The 19002-nt window shown below is 35.9% G+C and overlaps 1 protein-coding gene and 1 long non-coding RNA gene across 23 annotated transcripts in view; one reads left to right on the top strand and one right to left on the bottom strand.

The window, feature by feature from the left end:
* The window catches only part of NRXN1 (neurexin 1), a 1124566-nt gene extending 1122611 nt beyond the window's left edge, over window positions 1–1955 (bottom strand). For 5 of the 21 annotated variants that reach the window (XM_049695938.1, XM_049695950.1, XM_049695944.1 and 2 more), the window contains exon 1: window positions 1575–1952. The gene's annotated coding sequence lies outside the window, so the exon portion shown is untranslated. Of the gene's footprint in view, window positions 1–1574 lie in introns of all 21 variants that reach the window. The other 16 variants (XM_049695942.1, XM_049695946.1, XM_049695951.1 and 13 more) reach the window with 5 other exon arrangements.
* The window catches only part of LOC125960816 (uncharacterized), a 999117-nt gene extending 995050 nt beyond the window's left edge, over window positions 1–4067 (top strand). For both annotated transcript variants that reach the window (XR_007470862.1, XR_007470863.1), the window contains exon 3: window positions 3827–4067. This is a non-coding gene — a long non-coding RNA (uncharacterized LOC125960816). The remainder of the gene's footprint in view (window positions 1–3826) is intronic.
* Window positions 4068–19002: the final 14935 nt, after the last annotated feature.

The raw sequence follows: 19002 nt of genomic DNA, 5'->3' as shown, positions 1-19002 counted from the left end.
ACTTTTTTTTTCCTACAAGCTGAAACTAGCAGTAATTTATGGCACTGCATTGTGCTGCCGCTCCTCCATGGAGGGAGCTGAGAGCATTTCTCTTCAGTACAGAGCAATCCCTACAGGTGTCAGCTGAGAGCCACCAAGCTAGGGGATCCCACTTCAAGTTCCTCCCCAGATGAAATTGATGACTGGTTCTCTCCTTTCAACACACACACAACACACTACACACACACACACACACACACACACACACTGCCCACTAGCAAAGGGAAATAAAGATCTCGGTTGCTTATTTATTATGGCTGATACATTCCACACCATCAGCAATCAGCAGCCATATCTTGTCTACTCCCATGCTAAGCCCAAAAAAAGTGCTCTTAAAAATCATTCTAAGATAGCATACTATTCAATATGCTTTGATTTTTTAACTGGACTCAGAAATCTGAAATTTTCAGTCATTGTGAAATAAATCTGGAATTTCAAGATCAAGAGTAGTGCTTTGAAACCATCCACAAGCTCATGTGTTAGAAAACCATTTTTTTTTGTAAGTCAGTTGGAGCCAATTATTTTATTAACTTATAGTACATAGATCACAAAACCTTTCATTACACCTCTCTCCTGCCCTCCTCCACTGATGCATACCTAGACAATTTTTTATGGAATGTAAGAGAAGGGGAAAAACATATATATTCTTACCACAGCGGAGGTCAACTGACTCTCCCAGTTCTTAGAGGAAGCTCATTGTGTGTGAGAGAGTATCTGTATTTATATGGAGAAAAGGATTCTCTCTAGGTGCCCAGAAAACCTAGTGAGTTCACAAATTAGAGGATAAAATAAAAGGATCTGAAAAACAACCTCACTGCAGCCAAAGGAAGAAGCACTCTAATTCAGAAGCAGACTAACAGCCTCATTAATCGTTTCTTTCATTTCTAGAATCAAATTCATTCCCAAGCCACTGGAAGGATCGATATAGTATGGTCATCGGCTGCAGTTGCATTTATTTTAATATGTTTACGGTAACACACACCACACACACGCACACCTTTCCATGCACCTTTCAATAAACCATAGTAAAGAACCTGAAATCTTTGAATTTTTAGAAGTGCCTATCTTTTCCCCCTGGCTTTTGCAAAGTCCCTCAATACCAATGCACACCCAAAATTCTCCCTGGCTTTCCCGCCCAGTCTCTAAGCTCCATCTCTAATACCAGTGCAGTGTCTTAGAGCCTGGAGTCAACTGCACAAATTAAGGCTAGGCACAGCATGGAGCTGATGGGGAAAGGAAAGAAAGATGTAGCTATAGCTGTATCTTATTGCTTTGGTTTCTAACTTGCCCATTTTCTTTTTTTTGCTAATAAATCACTGCATTCAGTCTTTAAGTTACTACCCCAGTTCCACTGTCTCATCTATTTAAAAAGCTTCATGCAAAACAACCAAGATCTATACTCCTCCACCCTCCCACCACCCATCCTTCCCTGTGCATTTGTGGCGGATGCTGGCTCGGTTACAATGGGGAAAGATATCCTTCTCGAGCTAGCCTCGCCCCATCCCCTCCCCCCAACACAAATTGAGCTTCTTTACCTGCCCGGTTATTCCCCCTTAGCTCGAGCCAGAGCTTGAGGCATGCATCGGTCAAAGCGAATTTCCTGAGGTCTGTGCAGAAGGCGACTGCTGCTGCCTTTTCAGAGGCGTCAGGCTTGAGCGTCTATCTCCAGGAGTGCGGGAGGGAAGAACAGGCAAAGGAGGGGAGTAGAAGGGGGAGGAGAGGGAAAGAGCTGGGAAGGAGGAGGCGGTCGTGGAGCCCGAGAAGGCTGGGTTACGTGACGCCGGGTGCTGTCCTTCCGAAAGAGAAGGGCGGAGCTGAGCTCTCCGCAGTACCATGGAGAGCGGCGGGCCGTCCTCAGACTGGGATACTGGTGGGCGCAGCCCCTCCCGGTCGGGATGCTGCGCAGCGAGGTGTGTTTCTGCCTTTGCTTCGTCCCCTTGCTGTGGAAGCCCGCTCCTGGGGGCGGGGACCTAACGCAAGTGCTTCTAACTTGTCACCACCCACCCTCCCCCACGGGGTGGTGGTTGGGGGAGAGAGAGAGAGAGAGAGGAACCAGAGAGCCACGTAGCCTACTGAGCATGCCCAGGCCCCTGCTAGACCCACGGAAAGCTGTGTGGAGATTCCACTTCTCCGGGGTTTAGTCGTGATTGGGAGAGGGTATCTGAGAGTGTTCCAGGGCCAAAAGGAAGGGGCCAAGGAGTCGGTGATTAAGATGAGCTCTGGCTTTACTTGCGCACTTAGATCTCCTGCTTGGAACCCTTGAAAAGCTACAGCTCTTCGCGGAATGCAGGGACAGGCAAGATTCACACAGTCGCTGGCATTCCCCCAGATCCACCGTCCCTGCCCCACCCCTTACTGTGGCCCTGGGCTGAGCGATCACTTCAGATTTTCACGATCTGCCTAAGCTGTGCCGAAAAGATGTGAAAGGGACCCATCTGTGCTCTTCCCTGGCCATGGGCATCCTGAGCTGAACCAACTTCTGTAGCTGTTTAACTCTTCCCTCTGTCTCCTTCTTTTTGGTAAAGCCTGGAGGAAGTGAAACTTGATGCAAGGCTCTAACCATATCACTGGGCATGCCTAGTAGGCATTGCTGAGTTTGATGACAAAGGCGTTAAATCTAAGGGAGCTTGCAGAATAGGTGGTAGAGAGGTCTGAAGTGTGTGGCTAAATTATAGTTTGAGTCCTATGGACATTTAAATTCCTAACCCTATTACATTCCTAGCCTGGGTTAGTTTTAGAGCAGAAAAAGCAGACATATTGATCTCAACATCACAAAACTAACAGCTTCAGCCTCAAATGCTATAAGGTAAGACTATCTTCTGCCTCTAGGCCCTATAAGGCAAAATGGTAAAAACTAGACAAATTCAGGAGTACTGAAATAATAATATACATTCCAAATGCAATATTCATTTCCTGCCGAAGAAACCAGAACTCAATTCCTTTTGATAAACCTATTTCTACTTTCACTACTTTTGTAAAAGAGTCTAAATAACTTGGAGACAGGAACAAGTTTTATTATTTTTATTGGCTTCAGTAAGACACTGTGGTCAAGTAATTAAACGTGTGGGAACTAGAATCAGGTTGTCTGGGCTTGGATTTCATCTCTGCCATTTATCAGCTATGACCTTGTGTAAGATGCTTAACCTTACAATGCCTCAGTCACCTCATCTGTTAAATTGGATATATTAGCAGCTCCCAATTCATCTGTTTGTTGTTGTGGAGATTAAATTAATAAACGGACATAAAATATTTTAGAATTGAGTGAATACTAGCTTTTTTCTATTAATTCCAAGCCCATTCTGTTCTGTTTGACCCAATGGAAGTCACTTCTCTGAAATCCAGATTCCCTGACTGTGAAGTAGGGGTACTGGTGAGTACCAACTTATTTTACAGGATTACTTTGGGGATGTAATGAAATAATAACCATTAACGTTTTAAAAAACAAAAATGAAATTTTAAATAATGTAAAGCTAAGTCTCAGAAAAATACCTTATCTAAGGTTAACCAGTCATTACGTGAATTTGGATCACAAGAATACTCTACTTAATTCAGGGCCTTTATAAAGTTTTCCTACCATTTGCCAACAGGTTCTAGAGCAAATAGCAGATAAGGTATGCCCACACGTGTCTATTATAGAGGTAAAGCTTACTGAAAAGTAAGTAGAAGGGACAGTGAATTTTTAAGAATTGAATCTAGAAATGTTCCATGATGCCCTTAATATCTGTGTGTACATTCATCAGTGAATCTTATGGTGATAGCAGAAGATTTCTAGAGGCTCTCTTAAGAGTCAAACCCTGTCTTTTTTTTTTTTTTTTTTTTTTTTTTTTTTTTTTTTTTTTTGCGGTACGCGGGCCTCTCACTGTTGTGGTCTCTCCCGTTGCGGAGCACAGGCTCGGGATGCGCCGGCTCAGCGGCCATGGCTCACGGGCCCAGCCGCTCCGCGGCATGTGGGATCTTCCCGGACCGGGGCACTAACCCGTGTCCCCTGCATCGGCAGGTGGACTCTCAACCACTGCACCAACAGGGAAGCCCTCAAACCCTGCCTTTTACCTGGACTCTTAAAACCCATTGATTGCCACCAGTGTATATGACCTGATTAATTATTTAGTTTCTTTAATTTTACGTTTGTGAATTTGGATCTTCAGTTGGGCCACAACGTTTCCACTGGATCATGGTTTTCCTTGGGGTGTCTTCTGTGGGTTTCTAATTCAAAGACATGTTACAATTCTTATTCTTCATGCATAAGTTTTAAAGCAAAAAGTCCTCCGTGCCCACCCCTTACTCTCTCACACACACACACACACACAAATCTAAACTGAGGGACTAGATTATATGTTGCAGTAATCCCCTTTGCAGTTATCAGGTTTAAAGTAACTACTGTATCTAGTCTAAGAAACATGGACAGATATAGATCTCTTTATTTCAGTAAATATGCAGAGGGAAAACTATCAATATGTGTTTAGAATGGAAAAAATATCACAACATAATTTAGTGATAAAAGCTCTTTATTTTAAAGTATGACTTGCTGTGCTGTTTCTAAACAAATTGTTTCAACTCTCTGAGCACTAGTTTCCTCATCAGTAAAATGAGGATAAGGGCACCTCACTTTATAAGATCTGGTGAGGATAATGCCAATATCTAATTTTGAGTGTCTGCTCCATGTGAAACAGTGCTCCAGTGCTTTACTTACATTAACTTAGTTTATCCCTCACAGGAACCCTATAAAATAGAGTCTAGGATTTCACTCATTTTACCAATGAGAAAAGTGAAGCACAGAGAGGTTAACCAAGACAGTCAAGGTCACACCTAGCAATATAAGAGCAAGGAAGGATTCAGACTCAAGACTGTGATCTTAAACACCTGCTACACTGTCTCTCATCAAATGATCAAATATGCCTAGCACACTTCTTGGCACAATGCAGATGCTAATAAATGTTAATTCCCCTTTTAAGAGTTTCATCAAGAGGAATTCAGGAAACTAAACAGTCAACTGTGGAATGTGGTAATGTCTTTCCCTAATGACAAATACTATATGAAATATCTTAATGAAAACCGGTGAGGTGTTCTTAATATTACTATCATTATTTTTGTTTGTGGGTAAGATGTGAAAGGATTCCTACTGATATGAATTTGAGGCAATTTAACACTTGTCAGAAGAATCTAGTATTTTTTTTTTTTTTTTTTTAGGAAGTGGAAACTAGGATTAATTCCTCTGCAATGGACCTTAGGGCATCTACCAATTTTAGGCTACAGTAGTGTGTGAAGAATTATAACTCCTGTCCCTTGCTACTACTCAGAACAAATGAGATAATTGTGAAATCAAGGTGTTTATGATTATGTCTGATTGGGAGAATTTCTTACAACCCAAATATGGAAACATAAATAATATCTCATGCCATAAACTGGTTAACTTTTTGCAACAATGAAAATGGAAATGCATGATCATCATAAACAAATACATTTCCATAGGGTATTAAATATTAATGAGTATTCTAACTTGGAAACTTGCTCTACACTAAAAATAAATGAAACTAAGTGATAAGATTTTTTTGACTGAGAAATGAATACAGAGACACTCTGTGTTTATTACTGCAATCATAGCTTGTGCTTTAACATTAGGAAATCAGTGTAAACACCTACTTTCTCAATTAACATTAGGCAAAGTGGAGGCTTTGAGATACCCATGAATTCCAAGACTGATATCAATTTGGAAGGGAGTTTTAACTTTACAGATATGTGATTGAGAAGAAATGCATGGTAATAATGAAGGAATATATGAGTTGATATGTATTAAATAATTTTCCACTAAAGATGGTAGATAATTTAAAAGAGCAAGAAGATTTATCATTTTGAGGGATTTTCTATTTGCTGTGATTCAAGTGATCAAAATGAAGCCATTTTTTCTACTGAAATATGGTATCACTAGGGAGAGATTAAATTACATGATATTCTCAACTAAATTTCAGATTAATAGTGAATTCCTCTAACCAATTACAGTATCACTGTTGCATAACTGGAATGCTATTGTTTAGTTTACAACTTATTTATTTTAATAATATATACAATCCTTGTAACTTGGTTTGTGGTTAAATGTCTCTAGCTGGTTTCCTTTGTATGAACCGATATGAGTTTCTCATGAACAAAAGTTGATGAATAGTTCTTGAACATGCTGCTATGTAAACCTCATTTTCAACACAGCAACTAGAGGAATTTTTAAATGCAAGGAAATGCAATAAGTCTGGGTCTTTGGACTCAGCTATAGACTGGAACAAACATACTGGAACTTTCATGTAGAAAAATCCCAATAATTTCTCATGAAGTTTACTAAGTTACTTTCAGGAGAAATAAGCAAACTCAGCATGTTAAATATTTTTGTACTACTTGAAAAAATCTTCGGCATAGTAAAATTAGGGTACTTTCACATGAGTATATAATTTTTCAGTAATCAGAAGATAGACTGTGAATTTTTTAATGCTACAAATTATTTGAATAATGATAATTATTAAGGTATCAAGCTACAGTAGAGAAAGCACATGGATAGGTACTTGAGAATAGTAGTTAAGTTCTAATCAGTGCACCTGCTAGAGAGGTTTCAATGTGCGACCACTGCAGTGTGTTTGATGAGCAGTGTTCTTAAATCTAGGGCACCACTAACACCTGTGTATGTTCTGTCATGCCTACCCCCAAACTTCCTTCACCCCACAATAATGAAAAATCTTTCTGGAGAAGAATAGCAGCTACTAAACTAAGTTTGTGAGAAGCCCCTGCCTGGGGTGTTATTTCACTCACCGATTAGTTACATATTTGAGCCTGTCTTTGTTATCCCCTGTAGGAACTTAGTTCTCCTCCTGTCACCGAACTTTGTCTCTTTATTGCCCCTGCACCTACCCCCACCCCCACTTACAGTCAATCCCTTCCATTCCCAGCTGCTAGACTTCAGGAAAGGAAATTTCTCATTCATCAGAATCTAGCTTTACGCATATTTTCATTGGGTCCCTGCATCCAATTTGTTTAATTTAACCAATCCAGTTTAATTTCCCTTACTGTGGCTTTTGAGGGAAGAGCAAGAGTGGTGCTGGAGTTATAGATGCCAGTGAGATTCAAGCCTTATTGTACCTTTGCTTCATTTCAGCTTATTTCTGCCCCCGGAAATCTGTGGAATCAATTCTTTGTGCTGGCATATTGAAATATTTTGTAGTTAGCTTTTAAGGCACATCCTGTGTGAATTGTTTGTTTGTTGTTCGTTTGTTTCCCATCCTATCACAAACTACTGCCCCTCCCCCCATTTCTATATATAGTTTTGTGTTTTTTGTTTAGACTTTTGAAGCTACTTGTGAAGCAGAATTAACAAGAGTTTTATTTTTATAAGAGCTTTTCTCTTGCTGAAAGAAAAATAACAGTAAAATGGAGATGAACTAAAGCCTAAATTATTTGCACTTGATCTAGACAACCCATTGAATGAGACTATAGTACCATACTAGGCAATTAAATTTTCTGTAAATCAAGGAGAGCAGATGGAAATGACTAAGCAAGTCCAGCATGTGACATACATGAGTGAGGTAAACGGAAGTGGGGAAACAATGAGAATGGGTTGGCACTGTGGCCAAATAAAAATTGCATACTTTTCCAAAAAGGGCATCTACTCCCCAGCCCTAGCAGATTGTGGACAGGTGGGTCCAATGTTGCCAGATTATATGATTTTTCAGAAGCACCTGGAAATCTGGAATTTTATATAAAAGCTATTGATTTATAAAATCATATATCATTAAAAAATAATGATAACCTCCACAACAACAAAACTGTACAGGACAAAACAGACTTCTTTGCTGCTTGGAAATGGCACATGGGCTGCCAATTTGTCACCTTCACATTTATGTTCACACATACACATGCAAACTCACACTTATGCATTATTTTTGTCTGAGTTCAATATTTCAAAAGATGTGTTTATATGTTCTAAATCCAGCTAAGAATATAAAGTGAACAAATAGATATAATCAAGATTAAAGTTTTATCTATTGGAATCAAGAAGATGATTTTCTAAGTAGCTTGGTATATGGGAAGAAACACTGGATTCTGAGTTACATATGTTTCCTAGTTCTAGCTTTGTTATTAGCTTTGTTTAATGCCCTAAGCAAATCTCTTAGCTTCTCTAGTTTAATGCCTGCTTGATATGTTGTGGGCTGAATTGCATCCCCCAAAACGATATGTTGAAGTTCTCACCCCAGTATCTGTGAATGTGACCTTATCTGGAAATAAGGTCTTTGTAGATGTAATCAAGTTAAGATGAAGTCATACTGGATTAGGGTGGGCCTAAATCCAAAGATTAGTGCCCTTATAAGGAGAGAAAGATTTGAAGATGGAGGAAATACAAGGAATAGAGCCATACAGACAAAGAAATCACAGTGATGCAGCTATGAGCCAAGGAACGCCAAAGAATGCCAGCAACCACCAGAAGCTCTGAGAGAGGTATGCAATAGAATCTTCCTCAGAGTCTCAAGAAAGGACCAACGATGTTCACATTTTGATTTCAGATTTTTAGCCTCCTGAATTGTAAGAAAATAAGTTTGTGTTGTTTTAAACCATCTAGTTTGTGGTAATTTGTTATGATGGCCCTAGGAAACTAATACAGTATATACATAATAGAGAGGTTGGGAAAATATACATATGGAGAAAACTAGTATAAGAGGCAGTATGCTAGATGATTTTACATATGTATTACTTTAACCCATATAACGACCTTGAGAAGTAGACATTCCTTCCTTCATTCATTCATTCCCCTTTCTTGTTCTTTTCCTCTCTCACTTTCTCACTCTTGTTCCTGCTCTCACTTTCTCTCTCTCTCTCTCTCTCCCCCTTTCTCTGTCTGTCTGTCTTTCAACAAGATATGGCTTAGAGATTCTAATTAACTTGTGCCCAAACTCATAGACTGCTTCTGGATGGAATGACAACCAGATGTGTCTATGACTAAAACGCACATTCTTGTTCACTGTACCCTTCTGTTACAGTACTTTTCAAAGACAGAAAGCTATAAAATATAATATAAAATTATTATTCTGGAGTTTTCTTTAATTTTTAAGAGATTGAAAAAAGGAAGAGAAAAAAATACCACAATAGAGAAAGCAAGAATACCTCTCCCAAATGCATACATCTCAATACATTTTAGGTAAACACAGGTCTTGAATAGGCTATCAGGATAAGAAAAAGGAATACTGTAGTTTTCTAGTCATTTCATACCAGCAGTAATTTTAAATGAAACTTTTTTATTGTAGTATGGAGTAATACAATATAGAAAACCTAAGTCTAGAGCTTGATGAATTTCAAAAGAAAGTGAACACACCCATGTGATTTTCATCAAGATAAATAATAGAATATGACACTCATATTCCTTTCAGCCATTTCCTATCCCTTCCTCCATACATGTAACAACATCTGTATTTCTAACCCCCAGACTAATTTTGGCTATTTTCCAGTGTGTATCTATACTGTAATTCAACATATTCCCCTTTGCATCATATTATGCTTGTGAGATCCATTCACGTTGATGCATGCAGTGGTAATTTGCTCATTTTTTAATGCTTTATTCTGTTTTATAAATATATTAATATTTATTTATGTATCCAATTGTTGATAAACATTTGGATTACTTTCAATATCTAACACTTACAAACAATATGTTATAAACATTCTTATAGTTATTTGGTGCAAATATATACACAATTCCATTGAGTCCACACCCAAGTTTGCATTGCTGGGTCATGAGTTACCTTTAGTAGTTGTTGCCAAAAAGATTTCCAAAGTTGTAATAATTTATACTCTGAAAAGCAGCATGTGAGAGTTTCTCACTTTCTGGCCAACAAATACTTATCAATCATCTTAATTTTAGATATTTTAGTTGATATTACTGCTCATTGTGGTTTTATTTTTTATTTTCCAGATGACTAATGATGCTGAGCACCTACTCATCAATTTATTGGACATTAGGATATCCTCTTGGAAAGTAGCCTATTCAAGTATTTTGCCCATTTTTCTATTTGATTACCTGTTTTTAAATTTAATTGTAGGAATTTATATATATTCTGCATATGATTTATTTTAAATCTATGCATATTAAAATACCTTACCCTCTCAGGGTAAGCTTGACTTTGTGTCTATTTCATGTTTGTTTGTTTTTTTGATAAACAGGAAACTTAAAACTTTTCAATATTTTCCATTTTGGTTGTTTCATGTGTCCTATTTCAGAAAAAAAAATCTATGCTAAATCATTATGTTACCTTGTAGTAATGTACTTTATGCTTCAAAAAAATATGTCTTTCACATTTAGATCAACATTACATCAGGGTTTAATTTTTTTTCTTGATAAGAATATCCAGTTAACTCAGAACTGTATATTGAAAAGACCATAATTTCTTCATTGTTGTAATTGTTGTAATTTTGTTTGGTAATATTTTATATAGGGTTTCTACAGCTAAATTCATGAAGAAGAATGGCCTGTAATTTGGGAACAAGGTAGGTAATGCTGTCCTTATAAAACAAAATGAGAAGTGTTCTCAGTTTTCCCTATTTTCTTGAAGGATTTATGTAATACTGGTATTGTTCTTCATTAAATGCTTGGTAGAATATTCACTAATGAGGTCATTATATATTTATATATGATCCTTACAGATGCTCCATTTTCCCTGGTATTAGTAAGTCTTATTCTTCTCTCTTTTTAACTTCATTACTCATCATAGGGAACTATCAACTTTAATCATCTTTCCTAAGAATCAATTGTTTATCTTTATTTACTTTTTATTGTATATTTGTTTTCCATATAATTGACTTCTGCTTTTAAAAATTATTTTTCTCTTATTTTCTTTTTGTTTAATGCACTCATTTTCTAATTTCTGGCTAAATTCTTAAGATGGATACTCATAACCTTAATTGTCACTCTTTCTTCTTTTTCAATATCTTCTTTGAAGATTATACATTGTCTTCTTAACATGACTTTAGCTGCACCCCACAAGTCCTGATATGTGGGATTTTCATTATGATTCAGGTGAAAATATTTTTTTCATTTATAATTGAGATTTCTTTTTTGATCCATAGATACTTAGATGCTTAGTATGACAACTTTCAAACATTGGAGGATTTTTTTCCTAATATTATGCATTCAGAATTCATGTTCTTTATGATATCAATCCTTTGAACTTTGTTGAAACTTACCTTAAGGTCTTGTATATATTAATTTTTTAGGCTTGAAAAGAATGTTTGCTCCACAATTTTTGTGCATGAGTATTCTATGTCTGTTGGTTAAATCAAGTTTATTTACTGTGTAATTCATATATTATATATTCTTTATGTTCTGTAATTTTTTCTTTATGCATTTTGTTATAAATAAGCAAATATAATTTTTATATATTTTAATATATTTTGTCATATATGTATAATTTGTTGAATAAAAATATAATTGTTATATATTCTTGGTAGAGGAATGCTTTAATCAGTATGCTATATCCTCTAGTATTGCTGCTGGCCTTAAAGTTTATTTTGTCAGATATCAGTGTAGCTAACCCACTTTTCTTTGTACTAGTTTTTGTAAGGTATATATTTTTTATTTTCACTTTAACTTTTCTGTATGTTTATATTTAAAATGCTTCTCTATATATTACATTTGGTTGAGTTTTAAAACTCTATATGACAATCTTTGTTTTTACTTGGAGTTCTTTGTCTATTTATACTTAAAATAATTGCTGATATAGTTGGATATATACTATCTTACTATTTATTTTGTAATTGTCCTACCTAGTCAATGTTTCCTTTTCCCCTCCTTTTTTGAATTATATTGGATTAGTCAATTACTTGTATTATTTAACTTTTTTCCTCTAGCAGCTTTTAGTGGTTTCCTCGGATTATAGTATGCATGCTTAACTAATCATAGTCTAAATTACTATGTCCAGGGCAATGTAAGGACATTTGAACTCTTTAACTCTCTTTCCCCTTTCTGGTTTTTGTGCTATTGTTGTCTTGTATTGCATTTCTATGTTATAATCCCTATGATACATTACTATTATTATTTTATAGGTCAATATTTATAATTATCCACATACTTAACTTTTCCATAGCTCTTCATTCCTTCCTGCATTTAGTTGTTTTCATTGGATTTATTTTTTTCTGTATGAAAAAGGTCCTTTGCTATTTCATTTAGTTGGGTCTACTGGTGGCAAAAATCTCAGATTTTGTTTCACGATATACTTATTTTGCTTTCCTTTTAAAAATAATATTTTAGTTTACAGAAAATTGTTGTTTGGAAAATTATTCTTTCAGCAATTAAAAACCATCATTCCAATATATTTTGGCTTCAATAAATTATATTGAAATGTCAGTTATCATGTCATTTTGCTGATCCTTTAAGGTTATGTATCTTTTTAGCCCCCATGGTGATTTTTAAGATTTTTTATTGTGGTATTGGGCAGTTTTACTATGATTTTCAAAGGTGTGGTTTTCTTTGTGTTTTTTCCTGCTTAGGGTCTTCTTGTATCTGTGACCTGATACCATTCATAAATTTGGGAGAATTCTTGGCCAGTTTCTAATCACATATTGCTTAATTCCAGTTATTTCTCCCCTTTTTTGCTTGAACTGCAATTTTGTATATGTTAGATAATTTTACCACATTCTGTGTCTCGAGTAATTTTTCTTTTTGTTCCCATTTTTTTTTATGGTGAAATATACATAATATAAAACTTACCATCTTAGCCATTCTTTCTTTTTTTTTGCAGTGCACGGGCCTCTCACTGTTGTGGCCTCTTCCGTTGCGGAGCACAGGCTCTGGACGCGCAGGCTCAGCGGCCATGGCTCATGGGCCTAGCCACTCCACGGCACGTGGGATCTTCCCAGACCGGGGCATGAACCCATGTCCCCTGCATCGGCAGGCGGACTCTCAACTACTGCGCCACCAGGGAAGCCCCATCTTAGCCATTTTTAAGAGTACAGTTCAGTGGCATTAATAAACACATTCACAACATTGTACAACCATCAACCCCGTCCATCTCCAGAACTTTTTCATCTTCCCAAACTGAAACTCTGCACCCATTAAACAACTCCCCCATCACCACTCCTCCCCCAGGGCCTGGCACCCACCATTCTGCTTTCTGTCTCTATGGGTTTGGCTTCTCTAGGAACTGCATGTGAGTGGGATCATACAGTGTGTGTGTCTTTATGTGATGGGCTTATTTCACTCAGCACAGTATCCTCAAGGTTCCTCCATGTTGTAGCAGGTGTCAGAATTTCCTTCTTTTTTAAGGCTGAATAATGTTCTGTTGTGTTTATATAACACTTTTTATTTATCTATTCATCTGTCAATGGACACCTGGGTTACCTCCACATTTTAGCCATTGGGAATAATGCTGCTACGAACATGGGTGTACAAATCTCTCTTCAAGACCCTGGTTTCAATTCCTTTGTGTATATACCAAGAAGCAGATTGCTGGGTCATATGATAATTCTTGAGGCATACCATACCATTTTCCATAGTGGTTCCCGGCAATGCAAGAGTTCCAGTTTCTCTACATTCTTGTCAACACTACTGTTTTCTGTTTTTGTTTTCTTGTTTTTGTTTTTGTTTCATAATAGCCATCCTAGTGACCATGAAGTAGTATCTCATCACAGTTTTGATTTTCGTTTCCCTAATGATTAGTGATGTTCAACACCTTTTCATGTGCTTATTGGCCATCTGTATGTTGTCTTTGGAGAAATGTCTAATTAAGTCCTTGCCCATTTTTTAATTGAGTTGTTTGTTTTGTTGTTGAGTTGTAAGATTTCTCTCTATTTACTGGATATCAATGCCTTATCAGATATATGACTTGCAATAATTTTCTTCCATCAAATAATTTTTCTTTCTCCATTCTATATTATTTTCTATGCTTTAGTCTTGATATTTTCTGTTGGCTTAATATTTAGTTTACTAATTTTTTCTTCTGCTGATTCTAACCTAACCTCATTTAGGTTTTTTTTGTTTTTACTTAAGTGGTTTTATTTTTCTAGTTATAGAATTTCTATTTGATTATTTTTAGATTCTAGTTTTTGGTGAAATTTTTCATCACATTATCTATTTTCTTAACATATTAATCACAATTATTTCAAATTCTGGATCTGATAACACCAATATCTGAATCACTTATTTTACTTTTTTTGTCTCCTTTTTTAAAACTCTTTTTCTTTTTTTCTTTTACAGTCATTTGGGGTTTTATTAGGTCAAATGCCTGGTAATTGTTTGTTTGTTTGTTTGTTTGGAATAAAACATTTTTTAAAAGTTTCTTAGCTTTTCACCTAAGGTAAATTTAATGAAAGTAATAGCACAGCAGACTGCTAAAATACACTTATCTTCTATTAGATAGCATTGCCCATCAACTCTCGGTGGCCTCAGTTGCTCTTTAAGGCTTGTAAACATTTTTTAAAGCTTTTTCTAGTTGTTCTTGGTTGGCACGTTAGTCTATAAAAAAAATTCTATCTTCAATAAAAGTGGAACCTCAGAGAGTGTCCATTCTCTGTATTATTAAAGAAAAGCCATGGCATGTCAAGGGAGGGATTTGTCAACTACGCTTTTGGAAACATGTAAGGACATGTCTGTATTCATACCAAGGCTTCATTCTTCATCCAGTAGGTACAGAGGGTAGAATGTTTTTCCTCATAGAACAGATAGCTTTATGCAGAATTTTTACTTCTAACAGCAAATTAATCCCATGTGCAAACAGACATGCTTTTCATTATGTTTGAAATTTTTCAAACATTTAAAAAGCATGCAAATGAGGCATAGTTGTCCAATGTGTAAATTACTAATGCATGCCTAGGTACATAGAACTATTTCCTCTAAAGTATAAATCATGAATGCATTTGACTTCCACATCAAAATAGAATTATTATATGACATTATCATGGTTATCATCACTGGGCTTTATTCACAAAACACTCATCATCAGTTGAGTGAGAGTGAGCATACATTTTTCCATTTTCCATTGCTTTATTCCTCAAAGTAATGTGGGAAATTCTAATAATAAAAAGCTAAATGCCTTTGAAAATATTTTCTCCAAAGTTGATAGAGTCTAGAATAACTATGTCCAGAGTTACGGGCAGGATATTTTGAAATTTGCCATTTGTTGGTAATTTTTTGCAAAGCAATTGAGGCAAATAGCATTTTCTTCCTGAGGACAGTCATTACATCTAGCTTGTTTGCCTCTCCTCAGGATCTCACAGTGTCTGCCATATGGTAGGTACACAGGCAATATATATTTTTTTAATAAATGGATAAAAAGAAGAATGACTAGAGAATCCTTAAATAAAATATTATTAGTTAAGTTTGGGATAAAATATAAGTGAAAATATGACATAAATAGTAGTCTTAATTTTCCCTTTATAAATTACAAAAAAGGCTTGAGGCAAAGGAAACAATCTCATACCCTTAAATATTTTAAAAAGTTGCTAGAACTTTATTTTCCTGAAATGAACTAGGTTTTTGGTATAAAATATTTACTTTCTTAAATTAAGAAAAACTATATATGGCAGATATAAATTTTTCATAGAAATTTATGAAAAAAGTATTTTCTACAGTAACAATGGAACCAGCAAAATTCTCAAGAACTTACTGTAATACTCTTTTCTCAATTTTTTTGAAAAAACATTTCAAACTATAGAATTATGAAGCTTGAAATGACCTAAGTAGTCTTCCTGCTCATTTCTCCACCACTGTATAGGACAATAAAATAAACACTTTCTTAAAGTATCAATTTCAATTTTTAATGTCTCTGAAAATGTTACCATATAAAATGGATGCAATTAAGGGCTTTATAATCCTTATAATGCAAAAAAAAAGAAATTTCCTTTAGGTCCTAACCGAAAAACTTTCCTACTGACATTAAGATATGAATATATTTTTCTAAGGTGACTACTATTAAAATGCTTTGTATGTAGGCAAAATAATCTCATTATAGAAAAATCAAACAATGCACTTTTTATAGGAAGATAAAAGCACCCAGATTGTATTTCTAGTGATAATCTCTATCAACATATTGGTGAACCTCTCCACTGCAAATTGTACTCACCTACAAACTTGCTCTTTTTCTTTTAGAGGCTTTTAAGAAATTTTCACCAACATATTGCACTGTCATCACAATGACTACGTCCTCAATTAACGAAACGCTGGCTCCTTTAACTGTGCTCAGTTATGCTCAGTATGTTTTAGACTTCGTATTACTTTTTAGTCTGCAATTCTATGCCATGTTTGAACAACTAACAATTTTCAAAAGATCCCTGCCATGTGTAGGTTTTAAACAAGCTGTTTTAGTTTAATGAAGACAATAGTGAAACTTTGCAATAGTAAAACAGCCAGTATGACAAAATCTGCTTCTGTGAGTATATTGTCACAACAAGTACTTAGTAGGCAATCAAATACTTGGCTTGGGTTTCTTCTTCTTGGTCATGGGGATTCAAGAAGATTTTCTTTAGAGAAACTCTTCCATCCAAAATACAATAATAACAGCAAATAGAACCTCTGAAGACATTATTAGTTGTTGAGGAGAACTATAATTTAATCAACTCAGTATTTTTTTTTTTTTTACTTTATACTCAAACCTGGATACAGGCACTCTAGTTTAGCATGTTCCTCTCCCTTAATATATCCTCCTCCCCCCTTATTTCATTTTTTAGTACATTAGTTAATTTTAAAAATTATTGACCTAGCCATATGTTTTAGGGCACTCTCACTTCAATCTCAGTCTAGGAATACATAAGTTCATTTGACTGCATTACATAATAGATCTAACTAAATTTGGGGAGCATGATTGGTCTTAGCTCCAGGCAGAAACATATTTACCCAGGAGATGCAATTGGAGGGAAACAACCCATCGTGCTTGGATGTCAACATGCTTTTAAATAACTGAGGCAATTCCATTCTGCACAGTGCATAGAACCAGAGCTGTAACTGGGGTGAGGTGTTTGCCTCCGGTCCAAAAATTAAGGAGGTGCTGAAAAACTCAGTAATCAAAATAAACAATATTTTAATGCACTATTTAAAAAGATAAAATTAATGCAAAATTATCCATGATGGACAAAAAATAAAAATTTAAATAAAGGAGTAAGTATTACTTATTTTACTTCTTTTAAGTATTACTTATTTTACTTCAGGATTTAATATGGCTTGGCAGAGCTCTGTATTCTGCTTTTTTTTTTTTTTTTTTTTTTTTTGCGGTACGCAGGCCTCTCACTGTTGTGGCCTCTCCCGTTGCGGAGCACAAGCTCCGGACGCGCAGGCTCAGTGGCCATGGCTCACGGGCCCAGCTGCTCCGCGGCATGTGGGATCTTCCCGGACCGGGACACAAACCCGTGTCCCCTGCATCGGCAGGCGGACTCTCAACCACTGCACCACCAGGGAAGCCCTGTATTCTGCTTTTATTATTTCTTTTCTTTTTTTTCTTAAATAGCCCCTTAATTTTTGCAACCAAGGCAAGAGCCTCATTCACCTTATTTTAACCCAGGCCCTGCAGTGGAGGCTCTCCTTTGTCACTACTGAAAGAAGTAAAAGTTTCAGAAAATACAAAGGAAAATTCAAGCTACATAATATTTTTTTTTCCTTTCTGTTGTAAGGAGAGAATTTGATAACATCATTGTGCCTATGCATCCCAAAGTGGACATTATTTACTTACAGATATCCATGATCATCCTGGTACCCCCTTTCAACTAGATCCTTATTTAATATGTATAAGGCGGGGAGTCTAGGAATCGGAACCTTATAGTAAATATCAAGTGATTCTCTTGAAGATTTTCTGGAGATTGCTTCTACTGTTTTCTTTTCCTGGCCAGACTCTAACAGCCATCCACTGTTGCTTTTATCTCTCCTAGCAGAGGAAAGTGTTCTTAATAGTAGCTATGTGGTAAAAAACAAAAAGAAACCCAAAAAAACCACCAGAGACTGTGCCTGGTTATATTCAAAACAATGCCAAAAATTTTTTTAAAAGGCTGGGCATTTTTATGTCTTTTTAAGTTTTCATGGGGCTTTCACAGCTATATGACTTTTACTAAGTTGTACAATTTGTCAATTTAAATTAGCATACATTTGGTGTGCTGAAAATGACAATAACTGGTGAATGCTATGCTTAGTTAATTTGGAATTTAATTTTATTTACTGTGTGGGAAATTTACCATTTCAACTATTTTGCCATTAAAAAATTAATACATGAATAAGAATATATTGCATAATGTAGATCTATATGTTTATAAATTCACCTAAATTCTTACAATGAGAACATTAATATTTTCTTATAATCTCTTGAAGAGTAAATGTAGGTTTTCTAACTTCTACGTCTTTTCATATTGTATCAGCTTATTAGTGTTTATGATAATCACGTTCTAGGAACTACACATATTGAAATCACCTGGGCTGTTCACTACAATACAGATTCCTGGGCTTGTTCCAATATCTCATGATTTGGAATTTTCTAAAAGCAAATCCCAGGAATCTAAATTTTTAATCTTCATCCCCATATAACTCTACTGTATCTTAAACCTTGATTGGGTGTTAATCCTTCTGTAGCACTCGGCATATACACTTTATGTGTTTTTGGCATAGTAATTTGGTGGGATGATCTAGTCTTCCAAGGAGCTCTGCCCACTTCCCAACTGGCCCAAATGGAGAGGAACATATGACTGCTCTTCCCCACTTCATAAATAGCAAAATAATGGAACAGCATAATTAATAACAAGAGTTGAGGCTGAACAAAAACTGTAATTCAGATTTCTCTCTGATGCTTTTCATGGGGAGGTTATAACTTATATCTTTATAGACATAAGTGTCCTATATGGGCATGAGGGCTGACATTCAGAGACAGACCAATAATCCATTTGGCTGTATATACAACACTCTTACTCTAGAAATGAACTAACAGGAGGCACAGGAAGGACACGTTCTTAATTTTCATAGTACTGGAACCAATT

Source organism: Orcinus orca, chromosome 13 (assembly GCF_937001465.1).
Source record: "Orcinus orca chromosome 13, mOrcOrc1.1, whole genome shotgun sequence".
Classification (NCBI taxonomy): domain Eukaryota; kingdom Metazoa; phylum Chordata; class Mammalia; order Artiodactyla; family Delphinidae; genus Orcinus; species Orcinus orca.
Note: the sequence above shows the minus strand (reverse complement) of the source record. Positions and strands in the feature narration are given on the sequence as shown.